The sequence below is a fragment of the Cupressus sempervirens genome, chromosome 4 (genome assembly GCF_028749045.1).
Source record: "Cupressus sempervirens isolate cs-2001-9-10 chromosome 4, ASM2874904v1, whole genome shotgun sequence".
NCBI classification, from domain to species: domain Eukaryota; kingdom Viridiplantae; phylum Streptophyta; class Pinopsida; order Cupressales; family Cupressaceae; genus Cupressus; species Cupressus sempervirens.
In genome coordinates this window covers 345,908,796-345,935,974 of record NC_143121.1, presented here as the reverse complement: position 1 = coordinate 345,935,974, position 27,179 = coordinate 345,908,796, and the positions used below count along the sequence as shown (strand labels likewise).

The 27,179-nt window shown below is 37.7% G+C and overlaps 1 pseudogene across 1 annotated transcript; it reads left to right on the top strand.

The window, feature by feature from the left end:
- Nucleotides 1-3,286: 3,286 nt before the first annotated feature.
- LOC149561450 (ATP-dependent zinc metalloprotease FTSH 5, mitochondrial-like) lies at nucleotides 3,287-26,768 on the top strand (annotated as a pseudogene). The gene is made up of 6 exons (XR_016363438.1): nucleotides 3,287-3,389; nucleotides 16,493-16,759; nucleotides 17,298-17,525; nucleotides 17,667-17,791; nucleotides 25,064-25,540; nucleotides 25,738-26,768. The product of XR_016363438.1 is annotated as an ATP-dependent zinc metalloprotease FTSH 5, mitochondrial-like (transcript).
- Nucleotides 26,769-27,179: the final 411 nt, after the last annotated feature.

The following is a 27,179-nucleotide window of genomic DNA, read 5'->3' as shown; positions in this document are numbered from 1 at the left end:
AATCCGTGGAGATGCTCTTTGGTGACGCTAATGCTTGCATCACCATCAATAATTCACAATTTGAAGCTTTTGGACTTTTTTGTTCCATCAGACAAGGTTGTCCGCTAGCTTCAGCGCTTTATGTCCTTGCTGCTGAAAGTTTTGGTTATTTACTTGCTCACTCTGTGTCTTCAGGACTAGTTCGTGGCATTTCCTTGCCTGATTCTTCCTCCCAGTTAGTCAATGATCATTTTGCTAATGATTCTTTTTAAACTCTTCTTGAAGATGAAGAAAACATCAAAATGGCCTTTCATTTTGGCTATGCTTTAGGCTCTAGGTTTTGGTCCCAATTTCCTTTAGTCCGCGGAGATGCTCTTTGGTGACGCTAATGCTTGCATCACCATCAATAATTCACAATCTGAAGCTTTTGGACTTTTTTATTCCATCAGAGAAGGTTGTCCCCTAGCTCCAACGCTTTATGTCCTTGCTGCTGAAGGTTTTGGTTATTTACTTGCTCACTCTGTGTCTTTAGGACTGGTCTGTGGCATTTCCTTGCCTGATTCTTCCTCCCAATTAGTCAATGGTCATTTTGCTGATGATTCTTTTCTTACTCTTCTTGAAGATGAAGAAAACATAAAAAATGCTTTAAATTGTCTGGACACTTTTTGTCAAGCCTCTGGCTCTGCCATTCAATGGCATAAAACGCTCTGTTACCGACAGTCTTTTTTGCCAGCTCCACCTTGGCTCAGCCAATTCCAATGGAAATGGGTTACTTATGGAAAAATCTTCCGCTTTCTTGGCATTCCCTTTGCTTTCTAGGCTTCCCCTGTGGAACTTTGGAATGCCGTGCTTACAAAGATTAGCAAAAAGCTTGATTATTGGATCACTAAGCCGCTTTCTCTTGCTGGTAAATTCCAAATTTGTTCTAAGATTCTGGCTGCCACCTATGTCTATTATTCTTCTTGTTGGGCTCCCTCCAAAGCTTCCTATCTCAAATTAGAACGTTTGCCCAAAGATTTTCTTTGGGCCTCTAGTTTTGACCATCATGGTTTTCACAAAGTTGCTTGAGATTTCTGTTGTCTCCCAAGGGAATCTGGGGGTCTCGGCTTGCTTTCCACTCGGAAGCAGGGCCTTGCCCTCTGTGCTAAATGGATTATCAGAGCTATTTTTGAAGATGAAGCCTGGAAAATTCTTGTTAGGCATTGCATCTCTTCAGGCTTCCTTGCTAACAGACCGGCGTGGAAGGGGATTGGTTTTCAGACCCTTCTCACTATGCGTGAACCAGTGGTCATATAGGGCTATTTTGTTATAAAGAGCATCTGGAAAGCCTGGGAAGCTGTTAAACCTTGGCTTCGTTGGGCTGGTGATGAGTTTCGCAATGGGCTGTCCTTAAATCAACAGAACATTTGGTGGTCTCCCCTGTTTGCCATCCAGGGTACTCCTCTTGCCAAGACTCAAGGTGCCAGTGCTCTGCATTTCTTTAAACATGGCATCCACACTACCAATGATATTTTTTCAAGAGTCACCATGAATTTTAGGTCATGGGAGGATATGCAAGTTCAATACCGCCTTGTTCGTGCCGATCGCCAGACTTATGACCTTCTGTTGTCTTCCATCCCTGTGCACTTACTTCATAAAGTGGGGATTCAATCTGTTCGTCCTTGGTGGTATGATTGGAAGTGGTATCCTGCCACTCCATTTACCAATTATAAGTCCAATATGGGATACAGATGGCTTTCGCCCCACCTTCCGATGGTGAACACGCTTAATCAATGGTGGCATTTGCATTCTTCGCTTTCTCAATCGAAAAAATGGTTCGACACCATTTGGAGTGCCATTACAGAACCTAAGATTGCCCACTTTGCTTGGTGCCTTGCCTTCCAAGGTCTTCCCTTGGGGCCTCGACTCAAGCACATTAGGGTTCTTGATCCCAGATGCCCCTTCTGTGGTCAACCTGAGTTCTTTTTGCATATTTTTTGGTTTTGCAAGCGTGCTCAGAATTATTGGCACTGGATTCATGATTTTTTCAAGCCTTTCAGGCCTGAACCTTTTTCATGGCACATGATCCTGCTAGGTGATTCTCCCAGAATTCCTCAGAAGTTCTCCCAGATTTGGCATACCTTCAGGATGAAAATTTTGTTTTCTCTATGGAAAGATAGGAATGCAGTTTTGTTTACTTACATTTTTTTGGATGTTAACATTGCAATGTACACTAAGGCATGCATTTGTAACAATGTCATTATGCAGATACAGGTGCAAGCTAATAAAATTGCCCTGGAAGTTGCACACTTACAGAAATTGTTAAATCATTGGGGCAATGCTCCATGCACCATTGCCAGAGTGCCTCCGGATGCCTCGGCCGATGCCTCTTTGTCTCGCGGTCGCCGTTCCCGACGCCAGTCCTCTGGCCGCCATTCACACACGCCGCACTCCTAGGGTCCCTGCCACTGCTCTCCCAGCGGTGGCCATGGCGGTTGGAGGCGCCGCTCCGCTTTCCCACCGCGTGGTGGTTTTGGCTGGTCCCCGGCTCCCCCCCCTGGGTGGGCTTCTGGCCGGTCTCTGGCTCCTCCCCTTGGACGGACGCATTTTGGCAAGTTTCCTCGGCTGGCCTTGGCAATTTCTCCTCCGCGGCCAGACAAGAAGGATGCAGAGACTGTGACTACCCCAGATCCTGCTGATGCTGCTGATGGTTGGACTGTTCCCAGTCCACCCCACAATCCCACTGATGCGTGGGGATTTCCTGATAAAGATGATCCTCCTCCCTCTGCTGGTATCGCCTTGGCAGCCAGAGGTTGTTAAAAGTGTTTTTTTTTTTTTTTTTGATGAATAGTTAATAGTTTCTGGCTGAGGCCATATTGTTTATTTCGACTTCGGCCGTATGAACTCATTCACGGGGTGATCCTGTATCCCCTGGCCCCCTTTTTGTGAATTGTAATCTTAGTAAATTTTATTAATTAAAAAGAACTATTCATCAAAAATACTTTTAGTTTTATAACTCGCCCGATATTTGAATCTCCCTCAAAAATTTAAATCATAGGCCGTTTCAACTGACAAGAGGGGGAAAAAACAAACGGTTTTTTTACGAGTACATATAGTTTTTGTGGATGTTGCATTGCATTAATCGGATAGGCTGGGTTGGGTTGTGCAGAGGGTCGGAAGCTTGGTCACCAGCATGGAGTCATTAAAATTGGCAGCAACATGTATGCTTTTGGCCCCTGTTTACAAATATGCTCTGTTTCTGCCAAAAAAAAATAAAAAAAATTAGCCTAGGTAAACATTCCTTCCCTCACATTTGCTTTGTAACTTTAGCATGGAGACAAAAGTATCGGCATTACGAATCGTAATTGGTCACATATTATCATGCTTTTACAAAATTCCAGTGAAGAGCTATGACCCATTTCACTGGATTGGTAATTTTTAACCAGATCACGCAGCTTAGCACTTTAGTAAGACCGACTTTTTTATTGCTGTTCATTGTTTTAGGATGCCTGCCAGAGCTGGTTGAACATCAATGTCAAAAATTGAAATTCGCTGGATCCCATCAGACAATGAACAATTGTTTAAAATTACCATTGAATTCATGTGGTTAAACTAGGGTAAATTAATGCTAAAGACACTAAGCAATCATTAATAAAATCAAATAGAATTATCGTAAATTTTATGTCTTCTTTTTTAGCTTTTTCCTGTTCAGTGGGAGCGATTTGTCATATGCTCTAAGGTATGCACAAGTTAATGTGTGATCAAATAAAATTATTATAAGTTTGTTCCCTACTTTTTTTGTTTCTTCCTGTTCACTGTGAGGGATTTTCCATGTGCTGTCAGGTATTGACAAGTTAATGTGTTTGTGAATCCTCATTGAGGCCTTTGTAAGGATGCATATTTGAGGTGCTTTGTTTGCAGGAGAGAGGTCCACTTCGCTTGCCCTCTTATCAAACTGAGAAAAGCAAATTCCTATAAAATTTATTGTCATACTCAGAAAAGCAAAAAGAATGCAAATGGGCAAAATTGGACTTATGAAACTTCTTGTTATGATATTCTGAATATCACGAGAAGATGTTAAATGCTCTTGAACTTTGATTTGCATAAGACATAGTTCATGCGGCATTTTTTTGTAATCTCAATTATAGGCAGTGGCACCTGTGGGGAAGCCCTTGAAGTTCTCTTTTTCATGGCACCGGCCATTTAGTTTACACAGTTTTGGGATAGAATTAATACACTGGGAATTTGATTTCCCTTATTCAACTATGACAGTTTGAGAAATCTGTTCTATCCGTCATCATTCTTGCAATTCTGCTCAAAGTTTCCATCAAAAACTGCGTTTCAGAAACCTTCAAAATTCTCTTTGGAATTGGAATTGTGCTAGTGAGGCGTCATTTTGGAAGACTGAAAGGCACATACCTCTTTTGTAAGAGAATAAGAATTTTTGTCAAATATTGAAAGATCACAAGATCTATAATCCAGTGCAACATATCCGTCAATATTGCTCAAACTTGCTGTTACCATGAATCTTCATAAAAGTTCTTGAACTTTTCTTTTTAATGGTGTAGAGATCACTTGATTATGATACCACTGTTGGTAGATAATCCATGATTTTAGACAATTGATAGAGGAGTATGTTATTTCTGTTAGGAGATGACTCTTGCCAACTTGTGCACTAGAAGTATTATTCCACTTCTTGTGCTGGACATTTAGCTGAACCAAAGATTTTGTACCATTTTCAGAGCTACTCTTACTTGCCTCATATGCAGAAGTAGGTTGAGGATTGTATTAGCCAGTGCCAGTTAAAAATCTTGTAATCAGTTTTTTTCAGGTTATCAGCCTTTACCAATAACTTCATATTGTTGGGAATCCATGAAATAGACTCCATTGGCGATCAGGTCAATATGTGTGCAAATTTGTAACATATGCATGTTTATGTTTCCTTGCCTTTAAACACTGGAGCAATTTTTACTGCTCCTAACTATCCTTGAGATTTGTGATTCATTCTTCTTCAGCCACTTCTGGTGCTCATTTTTGGAGATGGTTGGCAGCCATTTACACTCCCTCCACTTTATTTCATCTGCAGACTGATGACCAGAGGTTGAAATTTGCTTCCTCGCTCATGCTTTGCTCCTCTCTCAACCTAAGTTACCCTTTTGAGTTTGGGTTCAAGTTCGGGTTTGAAGAACCAGTTCACTGGTACGAGAAAATTTTGAACTGAGGTTTGGGTATGTTTGGGTTCTTTAGTACAAAAACATGTAAAATTACACACACACACACACACACACACACACACACACACACACACACACAAACACAAACACACACACACACACAGAGGTGTGCAGCCTAGAAGAATGAATTAAGACTTGAATGCCACATAGTATCATAAAGAAAACAAAAACACTATAAACTTGTAATCATATCATCACATCTATTATCAATGCCAAAATATTAAAATAATATCGAGTTCAAATATCATTGTTCAACTTTTAACAATTGGAACTTTGCACTTCAATCATCTAATGGATGATCTAAATCTTTGTATTCTTCTTCTTCTTTTTCATCAAAGGCATTAGTTGATTCACAAACAGTGCCAATGTCAATGGGATCAGCTGCACTAATAACATTACTACTTTCCAAGTTTTCAAACACTTATTACTTTCTCATTGTACAGAGAACTTACTTATTTGTAATGAAAATCCGACCTAAAAAATGCTATATAAGTAGCTTGCAACTCCATCCATCTATTGAAGATATTGTTTAATGTTTAAAATATGACTTATCACTATACATAGCTTCCAATTAATTGAACATGGGTCATTATCAGCAATTGGATACAAAAGTTTCATTAGAAGAAATCATGAAGACTAGTTTAATTTGATGTAATAAATATCTGAACTTCAGCAAATTTTGTTTTGTAATGTTAAAAATCTTTTTTTCAAATTCTATAATAATCATTTTCTGCAATAAATTATAGAATGTTTCTCAGTGCAACTGTACTTGGTTCCCACTCAGTCTGCGTGGTGTGCCTTGGATCAGCCTGGAGGAACACAACCTGCCTAGGTTCAAACCCAGGTGGAACCCAAAAGGGAACCGGGACCAGGACAAAGGACCGGTTTGAAATTTGCCTGGTTCCAACGACCAGGGAGAGAATTGGGTAACTAATCGAGTCTCAACTATAAATATGTTGCTGATAATTACCTATATATCACTCTGTCCAGCTACAATTAAACTATATGTATCTAAATAAGCTATATTCTTTAAAAGTTTGATATGGCAGCAGCAGAAAGCTTCTTGGTTTATGCAGAATTTGGCAAAACTTCATACCAAATTCAAGACGTTATCAATGGAATCAGTCGTTGATGGTATTTGGCTCACTTTGATTAACACGAGTTCAATACAAAACAATTTAACTTGTAGTAATGAAAACTTCTGGATTTGTTTGTTTATAACTTTTTTAGTTATGGCAGCAGTTTCTGGAAGAGATTGTGTTAGAGTTTTTGTGTCAATGATTCGGATCACACTCTGTGTTCCATCATCAGGACAAAAGAGAGCTGAAGGATGAGTAAGAATAAAATTGATGTGTTTAACTATTTTATTATCAACGTTTTAGAGCACACTACATGAAAATGTGACAACCATATTAGAGTCTTCTCTTCATATGTATCTGTTTGTCTTGCCTTACTGTAATTACAGGATTGGTAGAGAATGACCTTTCGAGAGATTTATGCATTTGGTTGTCCATCAATGAAGAATGCGGTGATTAGTATATGTCACTGATCCCTTGGTAATTGATATATTGTCTGATAGCTATTATTGGTTGCTCAAACTCTTCCTAGTTGCTTTTGTTACCTCAGCCACATCACCTTAACTCATTTTTCAGACCTTAGATGATTTTTTAGTCATTGAACATATGGTGCTTGATACTTTCAAACTATGCTCAATAACACATCTGACTTCTCCCTGTATGATATTTGATTAACTTTTACAATTTTATCTCTCCTAGAGGCTTGGCAAAATTGAAGTACTTATTTGTCAAGAAATGAAAAGGGTGGGGATATCACAAATAAAGTTTCAAAATGAGGGACATGACATCAAAGTAATTTGGCATGCATAATGCTATCTGTGGTAGGGTAATACTTTCACAGAAATAGAGCAGCAAACTGAAAGTGTAAAGGGAATTCAGTTACTCAAATCTAAACAACAGAAACACAGTAATCATAAGACACTAAGGGCCCGTTTGGCAGCGGGCATAGGAATTGGAAATAGGCATCTGTTATTCAGGATTCACTATTCATGCATTTGTTATTCCTGATTCGCTATTCTTGGTCTGTTTGGTTCACCCGGAATTCGGTAGGGAATATGTCTATCCTCCGTTTGGTTCACCAAGAATAGGCTATTTTTTCCTAGTTTACCCACGGAAAATCAGATCATGTTTACTTTCTCTCACAAGTAGGGATAGAAGGCTGAGCAAGAGATTACATAGACCAATAGCCGATCTAGCTGACGTTTGTAGGGCCAGCTGTGAGGGATAAAGACATCACCGAAATGCTGAGAAAATTAAATGCTGCCAAACAGAGGCTTACCATTGAAAGCTAATTGAAAAGAGGCTTTGTTATATGGGAAGTACCCATCTTTTTCAAGCCAAGATTCTATTTGTTCATGCCTGCCCCACCTCTTCCAGTGAACGGGGAGTAGAAATTTCTTAAAGAAAACAGGCAAATGAAATCTTCATCGTTCGAGCCAAAACGCAGACTCAGACTCACTCCTTCACGCCATTAAAAATGCCCAAATAAAATGAGCGCTAGTTTGCCAAAAAATTGAGTGCCATACTTTTTATAGACCCGAAATATTATGTTTTGTAGAAAAGTAAATATGGAATAGGAATGGACATTTGCTATTTCACCTATTTAGGTTGAATGGCAAATGCCTTTTTTTTGGACAAAAGTGGCTATATATTCTTATTCTGAATTCCCATTGGATGCACCCAAACGAGGAATTGAATTTTTTTAGAATTTACCAACGTCTATTCCACTCTAATTCCGAGCGCCAAACAGGCCCTAAAGTCCTCATAAAAACATGGGAAAATTACGCTGAAACATCAATTAGAAGACAATAAAGATTCAATGTTTGTCCAGGCTATTTTTTAACACCAAGCGGCTTGAAGACTACAATTTGCACTTATTTTAGGACCGGCTGTTTCCTCAAGGTAGAAATTAACTACCAAAGATATAAATAATGGCCCAAGGAAGCTCCAAAATAACATCAAGGAAACTGGACAGAAAGCAATGTTCTTGTCGGTGGGAGACTCTTAGTTTTTTTATGCCATAGAATGGATGCAACGACTCTGTATGTAAATAAAATTGTTTATTCTGAAGGAGAAATCCAATTCACTGCTAATTTTCATGGAAAATTTTCGAGCTTTTTCATGTCCAAAGCATTATTAGTTGAAAATAAGAAGACTCCTATGCCAGAGCTGCACAAAATGTTTCCTGCAAATGCTTGTTGTGCTGAAGGAGAATCCTGTAGGCTAAAGGCCTTGGGAAATGAGCAAATTCAGGAAATCCCCATTGAACAATGTTGACCATTTTTTTCATTAATTAAAAATTAAAAGTAAGGTAGCATCCCTTTGTCCCCAAAATGCCCCTTGGAAGGGGGAACGATAAAAACATGGGACATGTCCATAGGAGAACTAAATAAAAGAGAGAGATTTTCCACAGCAAGTCAAATTGTGAAATTGCTAACAAGATTCAATTGAGTAGTTTTTGAGTCAAATTCATTGACCCATGTTTCATGAGTAGTGGTTCATATGAACCCATCTCTATTGAGAATGAGTGCAACACTTAGCACTCATTGGATCTAGGTGATGCTCACAAAGGTGAAGCATTGGGACCTCCCAAAAGTCTTGGTGCTTCACATTTGTGAGCATCACTTAGATTAAATGAGTGCTAAGTGTTCCATTCCTTCTCATGAGAGATGGGTTCATCTGAACCAATTTTCATGAAACATGGATCAATGAGTTCGACTCAAAAACTACATAGTTGAATCCTGATAGCAATTTCATGATAAGAAATTCTTAAACTTCTTCTTCATGAGGAAGGTATTCACTTGTAAATAAATTTTCGCTTTCAGTATTTTAAATTTTCTTTTTGCTGGTGACTTTCCTAAATTGTCTGCAACCTGCTCATATGAACCAAAAACCTCAACAAAATCGATTCCCTGCCTTAGAGAATCCTTTGGCAGAAATTTTTTCTTAGTTCTCCTCAATGTTTTTAGCAATTGGATGCATGGAATCAATGATGAAACTATTAACACAAAGATAGGACACTACCCTACAACTGCCTCTTGTCATACTTGCTTGATTGGATCAAAAAGTAGCTTGTAAGGGTATCATCTTGAATGCTTTTAGATCTGCCATACAAGAAATTGAAAGAAAACTTTTCATCAATCAGGGAGCACATAGGACATCCTTTGGCTCAACAACATCACTTGAAGGAATGTTGAGATCAATAGCCATAATCTTGATAACTTAGTTATACTTTTATACTTAACTATTTGTGAATTGTATTGAAAGCTTTTTTATTGAAGCTCATGTATGATCTGCCCCACTTTCCACATAGCACCCTACACCAAAATTAATTTTAATGGATGGATATAACATGACAAAGAAATTTGACTCAAGTCTAATTGCTAATTCATCTATTTTAGCCAAAGATTTTGCTCTTCATGCAACTTCCTATTGATACTTCCCGTCTTTCTTCTTCATAAGACATTAAGATGCATTGTGTTCCAAGTTGTGATGCTTGAAGCACTTCATATTCTTTTTCCCAAACATTTTAATTCTGATCTGCCCCACTTTCCACATAGCACCCTATACCAAAATTAATTTTAATGGATGGATATAACATGACAAAGAAATTTGACTCAAGTCTAATTGCTAATTCATCTATTTTAGCCGAAGATTTTGCTCTTCATGCAACTTCCTATTGATACTTCCCGTCTTTCTTCTTCATAAGACATTAAGATGCATTGTGTTCCAAGTTGTGATGCTTGAAGCACTTCGTATTCTTTTTCCCAAACATTTTAATTCTTCCTTTTACCCATCCCAGTCTTGCCTTTCTTACCACCTTTTCTCATTCCACCAAGGATTGTTTTGTTTTGATGCTCTTTTGCAAGATTAACGATTTTGGATTCTCGACTACTAGAAGAAGTCATTCTAAAGCTTCTCAAATAGTTGAATCAGGTCAATGTGATGGTTGATACTCCTTAATGGAGGTAAAGCATTAGGAAGATCGTCCGCTACTATGTCTTTACACTCTTCCAACATATCTTGAATTTCTTTAGGAAAATCAGTTATCATTATGATAGTAACTTCACTTTTAAGCTTTTCTATCAAAGAAAAATTTACCTCTTCCTTCTTAATTTGGTGTGAAAATCTCTTACCACCCATTGACATCACTCAAGATATTGGTTCAATAGAAAAACATTCCTACTTTAGGAGTGTAAGAATGCTCTTCTTCCCATCTTTCTCAAAAGTGTAGGTATTGTCTCGCCCATCATGTGTAGCATTTCTGTCATATTGCCAAGGTCTTCCAGGCACAATGTTGCACATGTCCATGGGCATAACATCACACACTATATGATCTTTGTAAGTTCCTACTTGTTGATCCGCTTTACATTTTTTGTTATCCAAGATCCGATGCCCTTTTTACAACCATGCTACTTTGTAAGGAGCTGTGTCACAGGGTTCGACAAATTCTAGCCATGAGGTTCGGAATTCGGCGAACTTCAAAATACCGTAAAAAAGTTTGTTCATATTCACTGCTTGTTCGCCTGTATAAAGGACCTAATTTTTTCTATAATTAAAATTTCAAACAAAATGAAATTTCAATGATTTTTTACATGTTTCATTCTTCATTTTAGACAAATGAATGCCCTCGTTCCAAATAAGTCCTCCTTCACTAATCCAAACCATAATAAAAAATTCAAATAATCTTTGAAAAGCGAACAGAGTAGTATGGGATTATCAAGCATACTGCAGATGTAGATCTCGTGTTTCCTCCTATCATTCGTGATGGCAAACAAAATCATTTCTTGCCTGGGCGCGAATGAGAAATTTATTAACAATGATTTATAAATTTTAATATATGTACTTATTAATTAGGTTTCGTGTTAATATATAAGTTTCGTTGTGTGTGTATATATATGTATAGATAATGAATTTGATTTACTTAGTAATCTTGTTTATACGTGTGTATTACATGTTTGTTATTTTATATTAATTTATAAATTTTGTGTATAAAATGAATTTAATTTTTATAGTAAATTTGTTTAGCGCATATGTATGTATACATATGCTATATATATGAAATATTAAATTAATTCATAAATATGTATATATTTATACTTTTATGTTTGAATTGAAAAGTTCTTTGCATGAAATTCGTTAACTTATAAAATATATACTACAATGCATATATATTCACCAATACCATGAAGAAGAAGTCACACACTCTCTAGTAACTAGGAATCAAGATCATATGTTTAGATTTTTTTTAAAATTATATAAGGCGAATTTGATGTCGAATTTTTTTCCAAATTTTTTGCTTCGTCGAACTTCATCCGAACTTCATAGTTGTCGAACTCGAACTTCAACACGAACCTTGTGACTTAGGTAAGGAGTATGATGTTATCTTTCTCAAGCCTAGTTTCTCCACCATCTTTGTTGAAACTAGATTATCTATGCTCCCACTATATATGATGACTTTGCAGCATTTTCCTCCACTCTTGCATACTTTTTGAACAAGTTTTTTCTTTGAGGTCATTCTTTTACCTCCTTGTTGTGTTTGAGTAACCCTTTTCATTAAGACTGATTCACCAACTTTGGGTTCCATCATTATATGTGATAGGTTCGTATATGTTTTCCTCTTCTTTACCTTCAACATTGTGTGCAGTCCTTTGAGTTGCAGTAGGATTTTTTGGACACTCATAAGATCTATGTCTATATTTGTTACAATTAAAGCATTTTTATAAAAATCCTCCACCTCTACCTCTTGAATAAGGCCTTCTTTCTCTAAAAGAATCATTACCTTGATAAATTTTTTTCTTGTTGAGCAAGCTGCTGGCTTCTTCTTTGTGCTTACCATTGTTCTCTACCACTTTGTGATCCTCTTCTTTTTAAACTTTGACTTTTTCCTCTTGAGCTTTGTGTCTATTTCCTGAATAATTTCTCTTCCTCTTTAAGAGCATATTGATACGCTTCCTTCACTATTCTAGGATAGAAAAGGTTAATTTCATCTTGAATATTATATTTCAATCCACCGAGATATCTAGCCAATTTTTTAGCATCATCTTCAATGTGATCAGCTCTAATGGTCAACCTATAAAGTTCTTCCATGTAATCTTCAACTAACATGTCCTATTGGCTAAGATTTTGTAACTTTTTGAAAGATTAAGCTGGTAATCTTTGGGAAGGATTTACTTGTTAGCCTTTCCTTGCTGCATCCTTTCATCTTGTACTCCATCCCTCTAGAGGGATGCATGAACCTTCGATTGGGTTATTACGAATTTCACTTTCTTTTTATTAGAAACATTCTCCTCTTGAAAATATTTGTTTATTGTCCTGATCTAATTGATCAGCTCTTTGGCATCTAGACTGCCTTCATTGTAGACACTTCCAACCTTGGCTTGGAACCAGATCCTAGAATCACTCTAAAGATTCTTGTTTCAACTCCTTCCTCCTCTTTGAGGCTCCACTTCTTCATCACTAAAGTCTCTTATGTCAGCTCCTCTTCTTTGTGCAAGCTCCATTGCTTCCAATCGATCCTCCATGCATCTCATCTCTTCCAAAATTTCTACTTTGGTGGCTTGCCTTCCTGAATATCTTCCGCGTCCTCGCCCTCGAACCCTGAATGCCATCATGTAACAAAGAAGGTCTTGTCTCACATTGAGTGGGACTTCTTTAATTACAACTAACAATAATGGAATAGGATTGAAAAATACTCTTCTTCTCATACAAATTTTATACCATCCCTCTCCTACCTTATACAAACCTTCTTAACCTTGATTTTTAAACTAAATTGTGCCCAATAATAATGTTGACTCATACAACCAATAATCAAAAATTCCATGTTCTCTCCTTTTTCTTATTCAGTAAACAAAGTGTTTACCAAATTCAAGAAACACCCATGACCAAATTATTTACCTTTCTTTCACGTTGACTAGCTTCTCCATTAATATCTGCTATCCCAGTAGCCAAACTTCTAGATTTCCCTTGCATGCATCATAGAGTTCTCTCATAGTTTTGAGTATCTCTCTAATGTTCTCGTCAACAACACTGGCTATCATCTATTAAATGCTAGACAAAGATCTTTGATCTATACTATCAATATAGATCCACAAGATGTTTTGATTCACTGCCTTCAAGCCCAACAACAATGATGGGACTAATGATGGACGGAATGAATATCATACATTCTCCATGCGTAGAAGACCACTTTGCTCTCAATGCACCAATAAATACTAATCTACACCTGTATGAGCCTCCAATGATCTTGGATGAAGACACAAACATTTAGGTTCCATCCACTGATGATCTTTCACCAGAGTACATTCCAAAATTGCTAGAAGATGTCATCCTTAACAGGAATGTCAGGACATCACAAAGAGGACTAGTTGAATATGTCTGAGTGGGATTGAAGGGGATGCATCCAAGCAAGGCAAGATGGATGGAGATTGGTAAAGTGAGGGAACTATACCCTCACCTACTTTCTGAGTAATCAAACTTTCAGAGGTCCAAAAGCTCTTTAGTGGGGAGGCTTGATTTGGGGGATAAAAATCAGTTAAATTGAAATTTCCCCAATGCTCCAATAATCAACATCATTACAAAGTGTTTGCAATTCTAACTCCAATGCAACTTGAACAGGCAAAATTGGAGTTTGGATGCCAAAATTATGGCCAGTCAAAGTTTGGTCAAACTAGGAACAAAGGCCGTAAAAAGGTGAAAAGTTTATAATCTCAAAAGTGGTAACAATGGATTTCAAATTGAAGAACTCGTCGGGAGCTTTCTAATGACATTTGTTTCGTTGAAAACAGAGATCGTATGTGAAAGTTATACTCATTTGAAATTGGAGGGAAAAGGCAAATAATGGTGACATCAGCATGATGTCATCCTCACAGTCAGCTTGGTGATGTGGAAAGTTTCCTTCAAATTATGTGGTGCCATGTGGCACATCCAAGCTATGACACATGGCTCCTCAAATGGGCATATAAGAGTTCATTTTAACAAAAAAAAATCTATCATGGGATTCAAACCCATGACTCCTCATTTAGCAGTAGTCAACCCTACCATTGCGTTGCACCATTCACACTTGACCGAAAATAGTCCAATTGTGTTTTGTTAAATACAAAAGCGCTAATTAAGGTAAATGGTGAGCGGTGGGGGTTGAACCCCCAACTGCTCGGTGCACAAAAGAAAGTGCCACCTTTGTGCAATACATAGCCCATAAAATATGAATGGCAAAAAGTTATCTAAACACTAAGCATCCCGCCATCCTTATTTAAATAAGAATTATCATTAAAACAAACCTCTTAAAATTAAATGGTGGAAAATAAATTAGAGTTGTAAAAGGGATATTGACAGGATTATGTGTTTTAAATAGTAATTTTTTAGTTTGGGGGTTTTAGCCTAATTATGAATAATTTTATGTACAAAAAGAGACATTAGTTCTTTGATAAACCAACCAGGTGATGAGAAGGAAATTATGATTTTGAAGGCTTGATGATTATTCTTGCACATTGGAATGTTGCCCTTGTGTCTGAAGGGAAGATCTTGAACACTTGTAATTGATTTGTTTGGAGCTACTTGTTAGGATTAAACCACGGACATAAATAACAATTACATGCAAATATAACCAATAACAAAAAAAATAATAGATCACACAGAAAAGAACACAAGACACCAATGTTTAACGTGGTTCACCCAATCCTTGGGCTACGTCCACCAAACAGCATCCGATATTATTACGATCTAGTGATTATAACCTGATTACAATCCGTAATCCCTTACAACTCAATACCGCCGCAAGAACCAATTTCGCATCACAACTATGAAACAATCCCTAACCCTAAGCTCTTTTTATACAAGTATTTTTACCGCTTTAGGGTTATAATTAATAATTACATGTCGGCCCAAAATCCCCATAAAATAGGGCCCAATTTTTTTTTCCCAAAGAATTTACGAAGTATGTACAGTACTTTCCTGATCAGTCACCACAATCTAACACTAATTGGATCGGTCCCTTTATTGGAGCGGGACCTGGAGACGTAGTCCGACTCGCGGACAAACTCCGTTATCAATTGTGTTTTGTCTTCTATCTCTTTATTCTATTTCTTTCAGTCATTACCTTATTATGCTTTGTTCATTTAAGCATTTAAGTTATGTTGATTCGCGAAATAATGCTTTGAACTAACTTTATGAAATTATGTAAAGCATTCCTCTGTAATAGTCCTAGATCCTAATCAGATCATCAAATGATGTAGAATTGTTATTTTCTTTTACTCTTCTGAGTACTATACCCTTATTTAATTATTTTTTGACATTGTTTCTTTTTTTTTCCCTTCAATTTCTTAAAACGTTAAAAAAATTCCCCAATGCTTTTAGATATTGTTGTTTCTAATTTAGATTTAGGTTTTTGTTTAAAAGGTCACGGGGGTCTTTGTGAGCTCCTACACATTTCATTTTTTTTTCAAGGATGCATGGGACTGCTAGCCATGCCATGCTAGTTTTCCCAAGTCCTTGAAATATTTTGTAAAATTCTGAGAATTTGCTGATGGAGGAAAGTTTTCGTATGTCCTATGTCCTCAAGATGTTCCCTAAAGGAGATGAGTCTATTTTTGTTATACCTGCCAGTACTCATGAACACTTTTGGTCACTTCAGGACATCTATATGAATTTTGTTGTTTGGGGGGCAAATTGGAGACTTGTGCGAAGTTTCAGATTTCATTATCTAATTTTCTCCTTGTGTTGTATGGAATTCATTTGGAAGTTACAACCCATGCTTTGGATTAAAAACTTTGAAGAATGGAGCACTAGATATCATGCAACCTTAGAATCTTGCCCCTTTGATGTACAACAGGCATATCATTGTTCATATGTTAAGAAGCATCCAAGGTAGAGTTGGTACTTTGGTAGCATCATCCTTCTTGTGGTTTCTGTCGGATCTTAATTCAAACATGTGCCATGCAGTATGAGGACAATTTCTCTCAATTTGAACTGGACATTGAGCTTTTTAATATTTTTGACAAGAAAATTATTTTCTAAAACTATTTCAATCATGCCACTACTAGTTTTGCTCGGGTAGGATACATTTGTTTTTGTTGATTCATGGCTTATGACAAGTTTTGGTGCTAAGTTTGATTCTTTTTCAAAATTTCTTTTTGATAAGTAACATACAAGTTTTGATCATGTTGCATCTATATATGACCCATGGAGTCTCTACTAGAATTACTAATCTATATATTGTGATGTCAGGGATTGAAAGTAAGCTTCAGAATTGTCAAAGTAGGCTCGCCTCAGGTCCCGTTGGGGATTTTGCTCGGAGAGTGAGGAATTTTTGTGTAGTAACTGAGGCTTCATTGTTAAAGGATCTCTGTAGATATGATCCAGAAGGTGTGATAAGAGTCTTTGAAAGTCACCCTTCTTTGCAGAATAATCAAGCAGCACTCGCTGAATATGTAAAAGCATTGGTGAAAATAGACAAGCTGAATGAAAGTGAATTATTGAAGACATTGCAGAGAGGTGAGAATTGACATGTCATGAACTACATGTGAGTGGGTACTACTTTGTATTAAATGTTCATTTCAGAACTTTTGTTTTCATATTCAAAAACAAATCTTTCTTAAATTCTAATGGCCACAAAAGAAGATAAATCAATATGCTTAGATGCTAAAGTGGAGTGACATGAGCTGAATCCACCGAGCCATAGAATACTTATTTAATAACAATGAAATTGGTCACTGATAATAAATGCCAGTTTTAAAGACTTCATACTAAGATAATGAAATTCACATTAGGAATTTTTATCTATTCAACATTCTTTAAATGAGAAATAGGTGAAATCTTGACTAAATATTTGTGGAACTCAAAGCCTGTAGTTCATTTAATGAGAAATATGTGAAATCTTGACTGAATATTTTTGGAAGTCAAGGCTTCTACTTAAATTATTATCTAATCTGTCCTAGGGCTCTTCACATAAGTTACCTAGAAAGTAGGAAATTTGATTCATAAATTTTTAAGTTTTTTGCGTTGTATATTGACCTGAAATAAACATTTCCAGGCATTGCCAATTCAGCAAGAGATAAGGTCCATGTATCTACCGGATCTTCCATGCGAAACACTGGTACTACAAACAAGGATGGAATTGTGGTAACAGAAAATGCTCCCACTCAAAAGGTGGCAGCTAAAGGGGGACATTTTATGGAAAAACTTGGGCGTGCACTTAATTTCCTTCTTTACATTTATATTGCTCTTCTTATTGCAGCAAACTTTGAGGACCTAACCGCAGGTAAAGTTATTAGTGCTATGGGTTTGAAGCCTCAGGGCTCAGGCTCTCAACGTATCATTTTTTGGGGTCTTCATTATTATTATTTTTGATTGTATATGCCACATGGAACGTAATGCTTGTGGACTTTGCTGAATTTGTAAGGGATAAGTTTGTTTGATAAGGTGCAACCAATTATGGAGACAAGCACCAAATTTAGTGACGTGCGGGGTGTGGATGAGGCCAAGGCAGAATTGGAGGGAATAGTTCATTATTTACGAGATCCATAGGTAATTGTTGAGAGCTAATGCCTTTTTTAGAGACAACCACTTCCATTGTTAATGAACTGACACTCATTTTCTGTGTTAGCGAAATCTTCTTCAATTTGCATTACCTAATATTCTGGCAACAGTTGTTTATGTTCGTTCAAACCCTGTTTACAAATTAGTGTCCTGCCTCTGTTCTCATATCTCACTTTCTCCAGGCAACCGATTTTTGAAGTAGATTCGAACAGAAATGTACTCAAAACTGGAATGCTTGCTTGGATTTCCATATTATGAGATATTGTTATGAAAATCCTTAAGCTGAAATCTGCCTGAAGTTTGAATGAAAACACCTGGTCTGGTTTGGCAATGATCATTGGAATTACACTCAGCCATTATATAAGAATATGCAGGCGCAAGAGCAAATTGAGTTGTCAGAAAATTGAAACTCAAAGTTCCTTCCAAAATTTATGTAGTGCATCTGTTGACTCGGATGCATTCCAAAAACCTTAGTTGACAGTTACTTTCTGTTGTTAATCAGGTTCTTAGTTTTTTCGGTGCTTCTTCGTATACTATCTGGTCAAATGGGCCTCTGATCTAAAGCAAAACTGAAATATTGTGGACAATAGTTAGTTCACTTAATAGATCTTGATAGGCTGTTTGATGCATATAGTCCATATTTCCTCTCGTTTCAATAAAATTTAACCCCGCTTTTATTTTAAAATTAATTGCCATAAAGAGTCAATGAACAGTAATGAATTGGAAAAGCTATGTGATACTGTGGCCAATCTAGTGGTCAATGTAATGTCCCATTTTTTTTGGAGGAGTTAATTATAAAGTTATCGATTACAAGGTAACTTTATTAAAAAAATAAAAATAAAAATTTTCTAGAGGTTGCTGGAAGAAGCGGAGAAAAAATTAAAAAGAGGGAGGCTGACCTATCAAAGAAAAGAATAAGTAGGCATTGAGGGCTCATTGCCTATCATCGAGATTTATTATTGATTTTTGCTTATGTGCGTTGTGGAGCCTAGGGTTTCTGCAAATAGTCACAATTGGCCATTGAGAACGAAAACTCTCAATTGGTACGCAATTTTGAGGGTGTGAGAGATCACCTGAATTATTGCAGCTGGGGGAAGGATATTTCAGTCCTTTCATTTGTGCTTAATTGCTGATTTGGAGTTTCTAGTGGAGTTGCACTTTCACCATATCATCTATAGCATTTAGTCTCCACCATTTGATCAATCCAGGTTCTTTATTTCAATCTGTAGTTGGAACAAGTTCTCAATTGTATACATCCAGTTAGGGTTTCTTTGTAATGTGCTATGTCATAATGTTTTGGTGCTGAAATTTGCCATATCATTTGTAAAAACATTTGATTTTCATTGAATGAATACATTGGCACTGCTATTTCTTTTATTCCAGCAATATATTTTAGTAGTGTATTAAATTTAGGGTTTTTTTAGTGGCCTACTGGTACGGGTCATTACAGTGGTATCAGAGCGGTTTCCTGCCAGCCTAATAGGGTTACCTAGCCACCATCTAATTTAGTTTACAAAAGAACTAGCATAACTAAGAATATGGCTGAGAGACATTCTCAAAGTCCATCCAGAAGTGTGCGAAATGATGAGACTTTATAGCAATAGGAGAGGCTTCTACAGTCAATAGAGGCAAGTACATAGGCAATGATGGTTATGATGCAACATTTGATTGGGGAAAATAGGAGGAATAATCATAATAATAACCAGGATGACAGGAGCATAGCAGGATCACAACATAGGATAGGATCTGGAACAGTTGACAGACCCACACGTCCTACATTCAGAGAAGAAACTCCAGCACGCACACCTGATGCTATGGTAACAGATGTTGTAGATGAACTCCGACAAGCAAGGAATGAGTGGGATTCATTACCAAAATATGTACAGGATGGATGGACATTTGATAGGTACCTGAATTATAGAGCTGCCAGGCAGAAGCAAGTAGATAAACATAGTGAGTTGCAACAGGTCACCAACAAGTTGGTATTACCCACATTTGATGGCAGTGGAAAAATGACTGCTCGTGCTTGGATTCATAAGGTGGATACTTTCCTATCTCTGAAGACTATGACAGAAATTGAAGCACTCAAGTATGCCACTTTACACTTAGATGGGGCAGCACATGATTGGTGGACACATGGGATGATCACATTGCAACACAATCAGGTAACCACTTATCAAGAGTTTGTGGATAGATTGATAGAAAGGTTTGATAAAAAAAATTCCTGAAGTTTATTTTCAGGAGTTAGCCCAGTTGAGACAGTCAGGAGGCTTAGAACAATTTATCAATGACTTCCAAAAGCTTGCAGTGATGATGCCTGACATTTCAGAAAGGAGGCTAGTCATTTTATTCACAGAGGGATTAACTGAACCACTCAAGGGGTGGGTAAAGGCCTTTGATCCTCCTACATTACAGGAAGCCATGAAGAAAGCCCGCAGTATGGAACTTGCAGCTCCAGCAAATCGATTTAGTTCAAAGGGTTCTTCATCATTTAGAGATAACAAAGGGGAATTCAAGAAGGGTAAAGAGAAGGTTAGTGACTCAAAAGACAAGCTAGTTGCACCTTGGGATAAGGAAACACTTAATGACTTGTGTAGGAAGAAGCTACGCTTCTTTTGCAAAGGTCCCTATGAGTTTGGTCATGATTTTCCTATGAAGCCTAAGGGGAAGGCTAATCCGGTGATGTGGGCTTATTATGAAGGTTCAGATTTAGACATCTCAGAGCACCATGATGAGGATCCTGATGAGATAGAGGGTGAACAAGAGGTAGATAGTGCTGAGAAAAAAGAGGCTCTAGAGATACATTTATAGGAGGCACGTTTGTCTAGTATTCAAAGAGAGGGATCTTTCAGATTTTGAGGAGTCTTGGCAGGACGAAAGATTATTACTCTGTTGGATACAGGTGCCATGCATAATTTCATTGATGCACGATTTGTGGAGAGGCGTGGACTCATTACTGAGAAGTTCGAGGGACTGAGAGTTAAGGTAGCTGATGGATATACTCTTCGTTGTGATAGGATGGTACAAGATCTACCTTTGCACCTAAACAACTATGAGTTTAAGGCGGACTATCATGTGGTCAACATGGGTGACATGGACATAGTACTTGGGATGCAATGGCTACATTCGTTGAAGGAGGTTACCCTAAGATTGGAGGATATGGAGATACGATTCGTGGTGGATGGTAGGACTCATGTGCTGAAGGCTATCCATAATGGTGATGTTAGGACTATCTCATTTAGGTTGTTGGAGAGATTAGCCAGGCATAATAATATAGAGTGGGCAACAATATGTGCCTTGATGCCTACCCAGGGGGAGCAACATAAGATTGAATATCATCCAGATATTCAAAAATTGAGAATCAAGTATGGGAAGGTATTCAGTGAGATTCCACCAGGCAGGCCACCAGACAGAGGTATTGAGCACATTATCGAGTTGGAGGAAGGTGCTAAGCCTGTCATGATCACACCATACCGGCACCCAAAATGACTCAAAGATGAGATCGAGAGGACCATCAATGAGTTGCTAGCAATGGGACACATCAGACCAAGTAAGTCACCTTTTGCATCTTCTGTTGTTTTGGTAAAAAAGAAGGATGGAACTCTACGAATGTGTATTGATTATAGGGTGTTGAATAAGAGAACTATAAAGAACAAGTATCCCATTCCACACATCGATGAGCTGATAGACGAATTGCATGGGGCTTGTTATTTCACAAAAAATGATTTGAGATCAGGCTATCACCAGATCGGAGTTCGAGAGCAGGATATTGAAAAAACTGCTTTTAGATGTCATTACGATCATTTCCAATTTGTAGTCATGCCTTTTGGTTTGACTAATGCACCTGCCACTTTTCAATCCATTGTGAACAAGGTCTTCCATCATCAATTGAGAAAATTTGTGCTAGTGTTCTTTGATGATATTTTGATCTATTGCCGGACATGGCAGGAACATTTAGAGCACTTGGAGACAGTATTAAGCATTTTACAGAGCAAGTCCTTGTATGCCAAGGAGTCCAAACGTGATTTGGGGATGACAGAATTGTTGTATCTTGGACACATCATTAGTGCAGAAGGAGTGCGAATGGATCCTGAAAAGATCCGTGCTATTGTTGATTGGCCACCATCAAAGAACCTTACACAGTTAAGAGAGTTCCTTGGTCTATGTGGATTCTATCACAGGTTTGTTAGTGGCTACTCATGACATGCAGCGCCCATGACAGATTTGCTGAAGAAAAGGGCATTTGTGTGGACTCGAGAGGCACAAGAGTGTTTTATGCGATTCAAGGAAATAATGACTACATGCCCAGTATTAGCATTGCCTGATTTCACAAAGCCATTTGAGCTTCAATGTGATGCTTCTGGAGAGGGAGTTGGTGCTGTACTCATGCAGGACAAGCATCCTATAGCTTATGAGAGTAGGAAACTTAGAGGGGTTGAGAGATCATTCAACATATATGATAAGGAGATGTTGGCCATCATGCATGCCTTGGCCAAATTCAGACAATATCTTGTGGGCAGCAAATTTTGTATTAAAACTGATCATAATAGTTTGAAGCACTTTTTGGGACAACGGGACTTGAATGATTGTCAGCAGAAGTGGGTGAGTAAGTTACATGCATATGATTTTGATATCACATATGTTAAGGGGACACAAAATATTGTTGCAGATGCTTTATCCCGTAGGCCACACTTCACTTCTATGATTCAGATATCAGAGGATTGGCGACACTTGATTGTAGCAGAATATGCCAAAGACATGTGGGCCTCTTCTATAGTGGAGGGGACAACAATTGACACTAGATACACTCTCATAGATGATTTGATCATTTACAAGAACATGATTTACTTAGTCCTAGGATCGAAAGTGAAGCAGTTGATTTTTAGAGCATTTCATAATTCACCTACAGTAGGCCATCCTGGATATTTCAAGGCTTACAGGTTAGTACGGGAACGATTCACTTGGAAGGGACTTAAGGCTGATGTTTTGCAGTATGTGCGTGAATGTCATGTTTGCCAACAGAACAAACAACAACACACTTATCCAGCAGGGCTCCTACAACCACTTCCTATTCCTCATAGGAACTGGGAGTGCATCTCTATGGATTTTATTATGGGCTTGCCTAGGGCCTAGGGGTGTGATTGTATCTATGTGGTGGTGGATAGGCTGACAAAATATGCTCACTTCTTCCCTATCGCTACTACATACTCAACAACTTAGGTGGCAGAGGTCTTCTTTAGGGAGATTTTTAGATTACACGGGTTGCCTCAGAGCATTGTGAGTGATAGGGACAGCCGCTTCATGAGTCACTTTTGGCAGGAGATATTTTGGTTGTGTGGCACTGAGCTTACACCTAGTACCAGTTATCACCCACAGACTGATGGTCAAATAGAGATTGTAAACAAATGGGTGGAAGGGTATTTAAGGAATTATGTGGCAGATCAACAACGAGCTTGGGTCAGATGGATATATCTCTGTGAGTATTGTTACAATACTACATATCATATGACTATACAAATGACACCCTTCATGGCACTTGACTATTATGAGGCACCTAGTTTCTTAGATTTGTTGTTGGGAGACATTCGAGTACCCTGTGCAGGTGACCTATTACAAGAAAGTAAGGATATAGTTGCTACTCTCAGAGACAACATTGCTAGAGCTCAGAACCAGCAAAAATAGTATGCAGACAAGAAGAGGACTGAGCGTAGTTTTGAGGTAAATGATATGGTTTACCTCATGTTGCAACCATATAAGCAATCCACTCTCAAGAAGAGTGGTACAAAGAAACTCAAGCCACGCTATTATGGACCATTCAAGATCATCAAATAAGTTGGTGAGGTGGCTTATGAGTTGGAGCTTCCCACAGATAGTAGAGTGCACAATATTTTTCATGTATCACGCCTCAAAAAGGCGTTGGGTTAGAATGTGATGCCTTCTGCAGTATTACCTCCCTTGGATGATGAGGGGAAATTGATCTTAGTGCCAGAATTCATTCTGGATAGTAGAGAGAAGCAGCTTCGCAGGAGAGTAATCAGAGAATATCTAGTTAAGTGGAAAGATTTACCTATTGAAGATGCTACTTGGGAGGGAGAAGTGATTTTGCAGCATCCAGCATTAAGATTGCTTGAGGCCAAGCAATTTTAGGAGGGGCGGACCTGTAATGTCCCATTTTTTTTGGGGGACTTAATTATAAAGTTATCGATTACAAGGTAACTTTATTAAAAAAATAAAAATAAAAATCTTCTAGAGGTTGTTGGAAGAAGCAGAGAAAAAATTAAAAAGAGGGAGGCCAACCTATCAAAGAAAAGAATAAATAGGCATTGAGGGCTCATTGCCTATCATTGAGATTTATTATTGATTTTTGCTTATGTGCGTTGTGGAGCTTAGGGTTTCTGCAAATAGTCACAATTGGCCATTGAGAATGAAAACTCTCAATTGGTACGCAATTTTGAGGGTGTGAGAGATCACTTGAATTATTGCAGCTGGGGGAAGGATATTTCAGTCCTTTCATTTGTGCTTAATTGCTGATTTGGAGTTTCCAGTGGAGTTGCACTTTCACCGTATCATCTACAACATTCAGTCTCCACCATTTGATCAATCTAGGTTCTTTATTTCAATCTGTAGTTGGAACAAGTTCTCAATTGTATACATCCAGTTAGGGTTTCTTTGTAATGTGCTATGTCATAATGTTTTGGTGCTGAAATTTGCCATATCATTTGTAAAAACATTTGATTTTCATTGAATGAATACATTGGCACTGCTATTTCTTTTATTCCAGCAATATATTTTAGCAGTGTATTAAATTTAGGGTTTGTTTAGTGGCCTATTGGTACGGGTCATTACAGTCAATTTTGAAAACTTGAGTCCCAGTTGTAGACTTAATTTGAAATGTAGTTATTTCGTGTGAATTGATACTATGTTCGTACTTGTTGGGGAAGGCCTATTACTTCTTTGCTCTACGTGTTAATTGATTTGTTAACTTTTTGCTTGGTTGGATACTTTAAAGCTCACACCATTTACTTGAAAATTGAAGCGATCTAGCAATGGGTGCTATATACCTCACTCCATTTAAAAAAAAGGGAAAATGCTATGTTTCCGTATCCTCAAAATTTCAAATGTCCTGCATGGATTGGGCTCATTTTTTAATTGTGCAGTTCCTGCTGTCATTTGTGTCATATTATCTTGCAAGATGAGTTTGCATTGTGGTTATCTTTTGAAAATGCTTATATTAAAAAATGGGTACACTTTTGTTTACAGCGGTTTACTAGACTTGGTGGCAAGTTGCCAAAAGGAGTTTTGCTTGTTGGACCTCCTGGCACAGGGAAGATTATGCTGGCTAGGTTCATTGCTGGTGAGGCTGGAGTTCCTTTCTTTCCTTGCCATGGAAGTGAATTTGAAGAAATGTTTGTGGGTGTTGGAGCTAGAAGGGTACACAATCTCTTTGCAGCTGCAAAGAAGCAGTCACCTTGTATCATATTTATAGATGAAATTGACGCTATAGGGGGAAAGCGTAATCCTAAAGATCAGCGAGCTATGTCAATGACTTTAAATCAATTATTGGTGGAACTTGATGGATTCAAACAAAATGAAGGAATAATAGTTATTGGTGCTACAAATTTCCTAGAAACATTGGATAACGCGTTGGTCAGACCTGGTCGATTTGATCGTCATGTCATAGTCCCCAACCCTGATGTTGAAGGTCGAAGGCAAATCATGGAATCACACATGTCAAAGGTGATATACACATTTATCTTTTTCTTAGTGTTACCTGTCCATATTTCACTTATTCTTACTGGTGTTTGTGCTCATTTTACCCTTATTAGCTTTTAGAACATACTTTTCTTGAAATGCCTTTGAATTGATAATCTATTGAGGGCTTTTATTTAATTCTATTATATTTCTAAACTAACCTGCTTCGAAGAACTCTGAAGGTTTTGAAGGCAGATGATGTGGATTTAATGATTATTGCCCGAGGAACTCCAGGATTCTCTGGGGCTGATCTTGCAAATTTGGTGAATATTGCTGCTCTTAAAGCTGCAATGGATGGTGTTGAAGCTGTGACCATGGCACATCTTGAGTTTGCAAAAGATAAGATTCTGATGGGTAGTGAACGCAAGTTTGCTGTAATTTCAGATGAATCAAGAAGATTAACAACCTATCATGAAGGAGGGCATGCGCTTGTGGCAATTCAGACGGATGGTGCACTTCCTGTACATAAAGCTACAGTTGTGCCAAGAGGAATGTCTCTTGGAATGGTTTCACAGCTCCCTGAAGTAGACCAAACTAGTATTTCTCGCAAGCAGATGCTAGCACGTCTAGATGTCTGTATGGGTGGAAGAGTTGTAGAAGAGCTGATTTTTGGAGAAAGTGAGGTGACAGCAGGAGCTTCCTCAGATATTCAACAGGCAACAAGCCTTGCCAGAGCAATGGTGACAAAATATGGAATGAGCAAGGCTGTAGGTATTGTTGAACACAACTATGATGATGGTGGGAAGAGCATGAGCACAGAGACAAGACAACTTATTGAGAATGAAGTAAGAGGTTTTCTACAAAAAGCATATGAAAATGCAAAACAAATTCTAACCACACACCAGAAGGAGTTGCATGCACTTGCTCGGGCACTGTTTGAACATGAGACACTTAGTGGGAGTCAAATCAAATCTTTGCTTGCACAAGTAAGTAGTCAGTCTCAATCTCTAGTTAATTCCCTTTTGCAGTAGCTGCAACAAAAGGTAAAGGAGCTGCTAGTTCTCATCTTCTTGTAATTATTATTTCATGTGGGGAGTGAGTTTTTAGAGCTCTAGTAGCTCATGCCACAACAAAATAGTGCATAAGTTGCCGAGTCAACTCTTGACGCATGCTTGCAACAAGGATGTATGGCCCCATAATACCTTATTTTTATTTGGAGAATATAATTTTTGAAAGAACACATGTATATATTAGCCCCTTCCACAGGAGGGTAATCCACACATTATGATCTGCAATTTGTAATGTTATGTTGAATTGTTGGAGATATGTATGTGTTGTTGCTCCCTCTGAAAATTTTAGTGGCTTGGGTAGCAATGATGAGATAGAAGTTGTTTGATCATTGTGAATATTGTAGTGCCTTAACTCAAATTTAATTTTTCTTTTAATGAAAATGCCATTTTTCTTTTAATCCAAATGTTAGAACACTTATCAACCTTATTAATCCTTAACCATGTGAACAATATAATCAACAACCATAAGAATATATACAAACACAATAACACTAAATATGTTAACTAGGCAAACCCTTGATTAGAGGGAAAACCCTGGTGGGAATGATACCCATAAAATGATGTACTTTATAAAGTTCCAATAAAATACATTTTGTACAAATCAATCCTTGTTA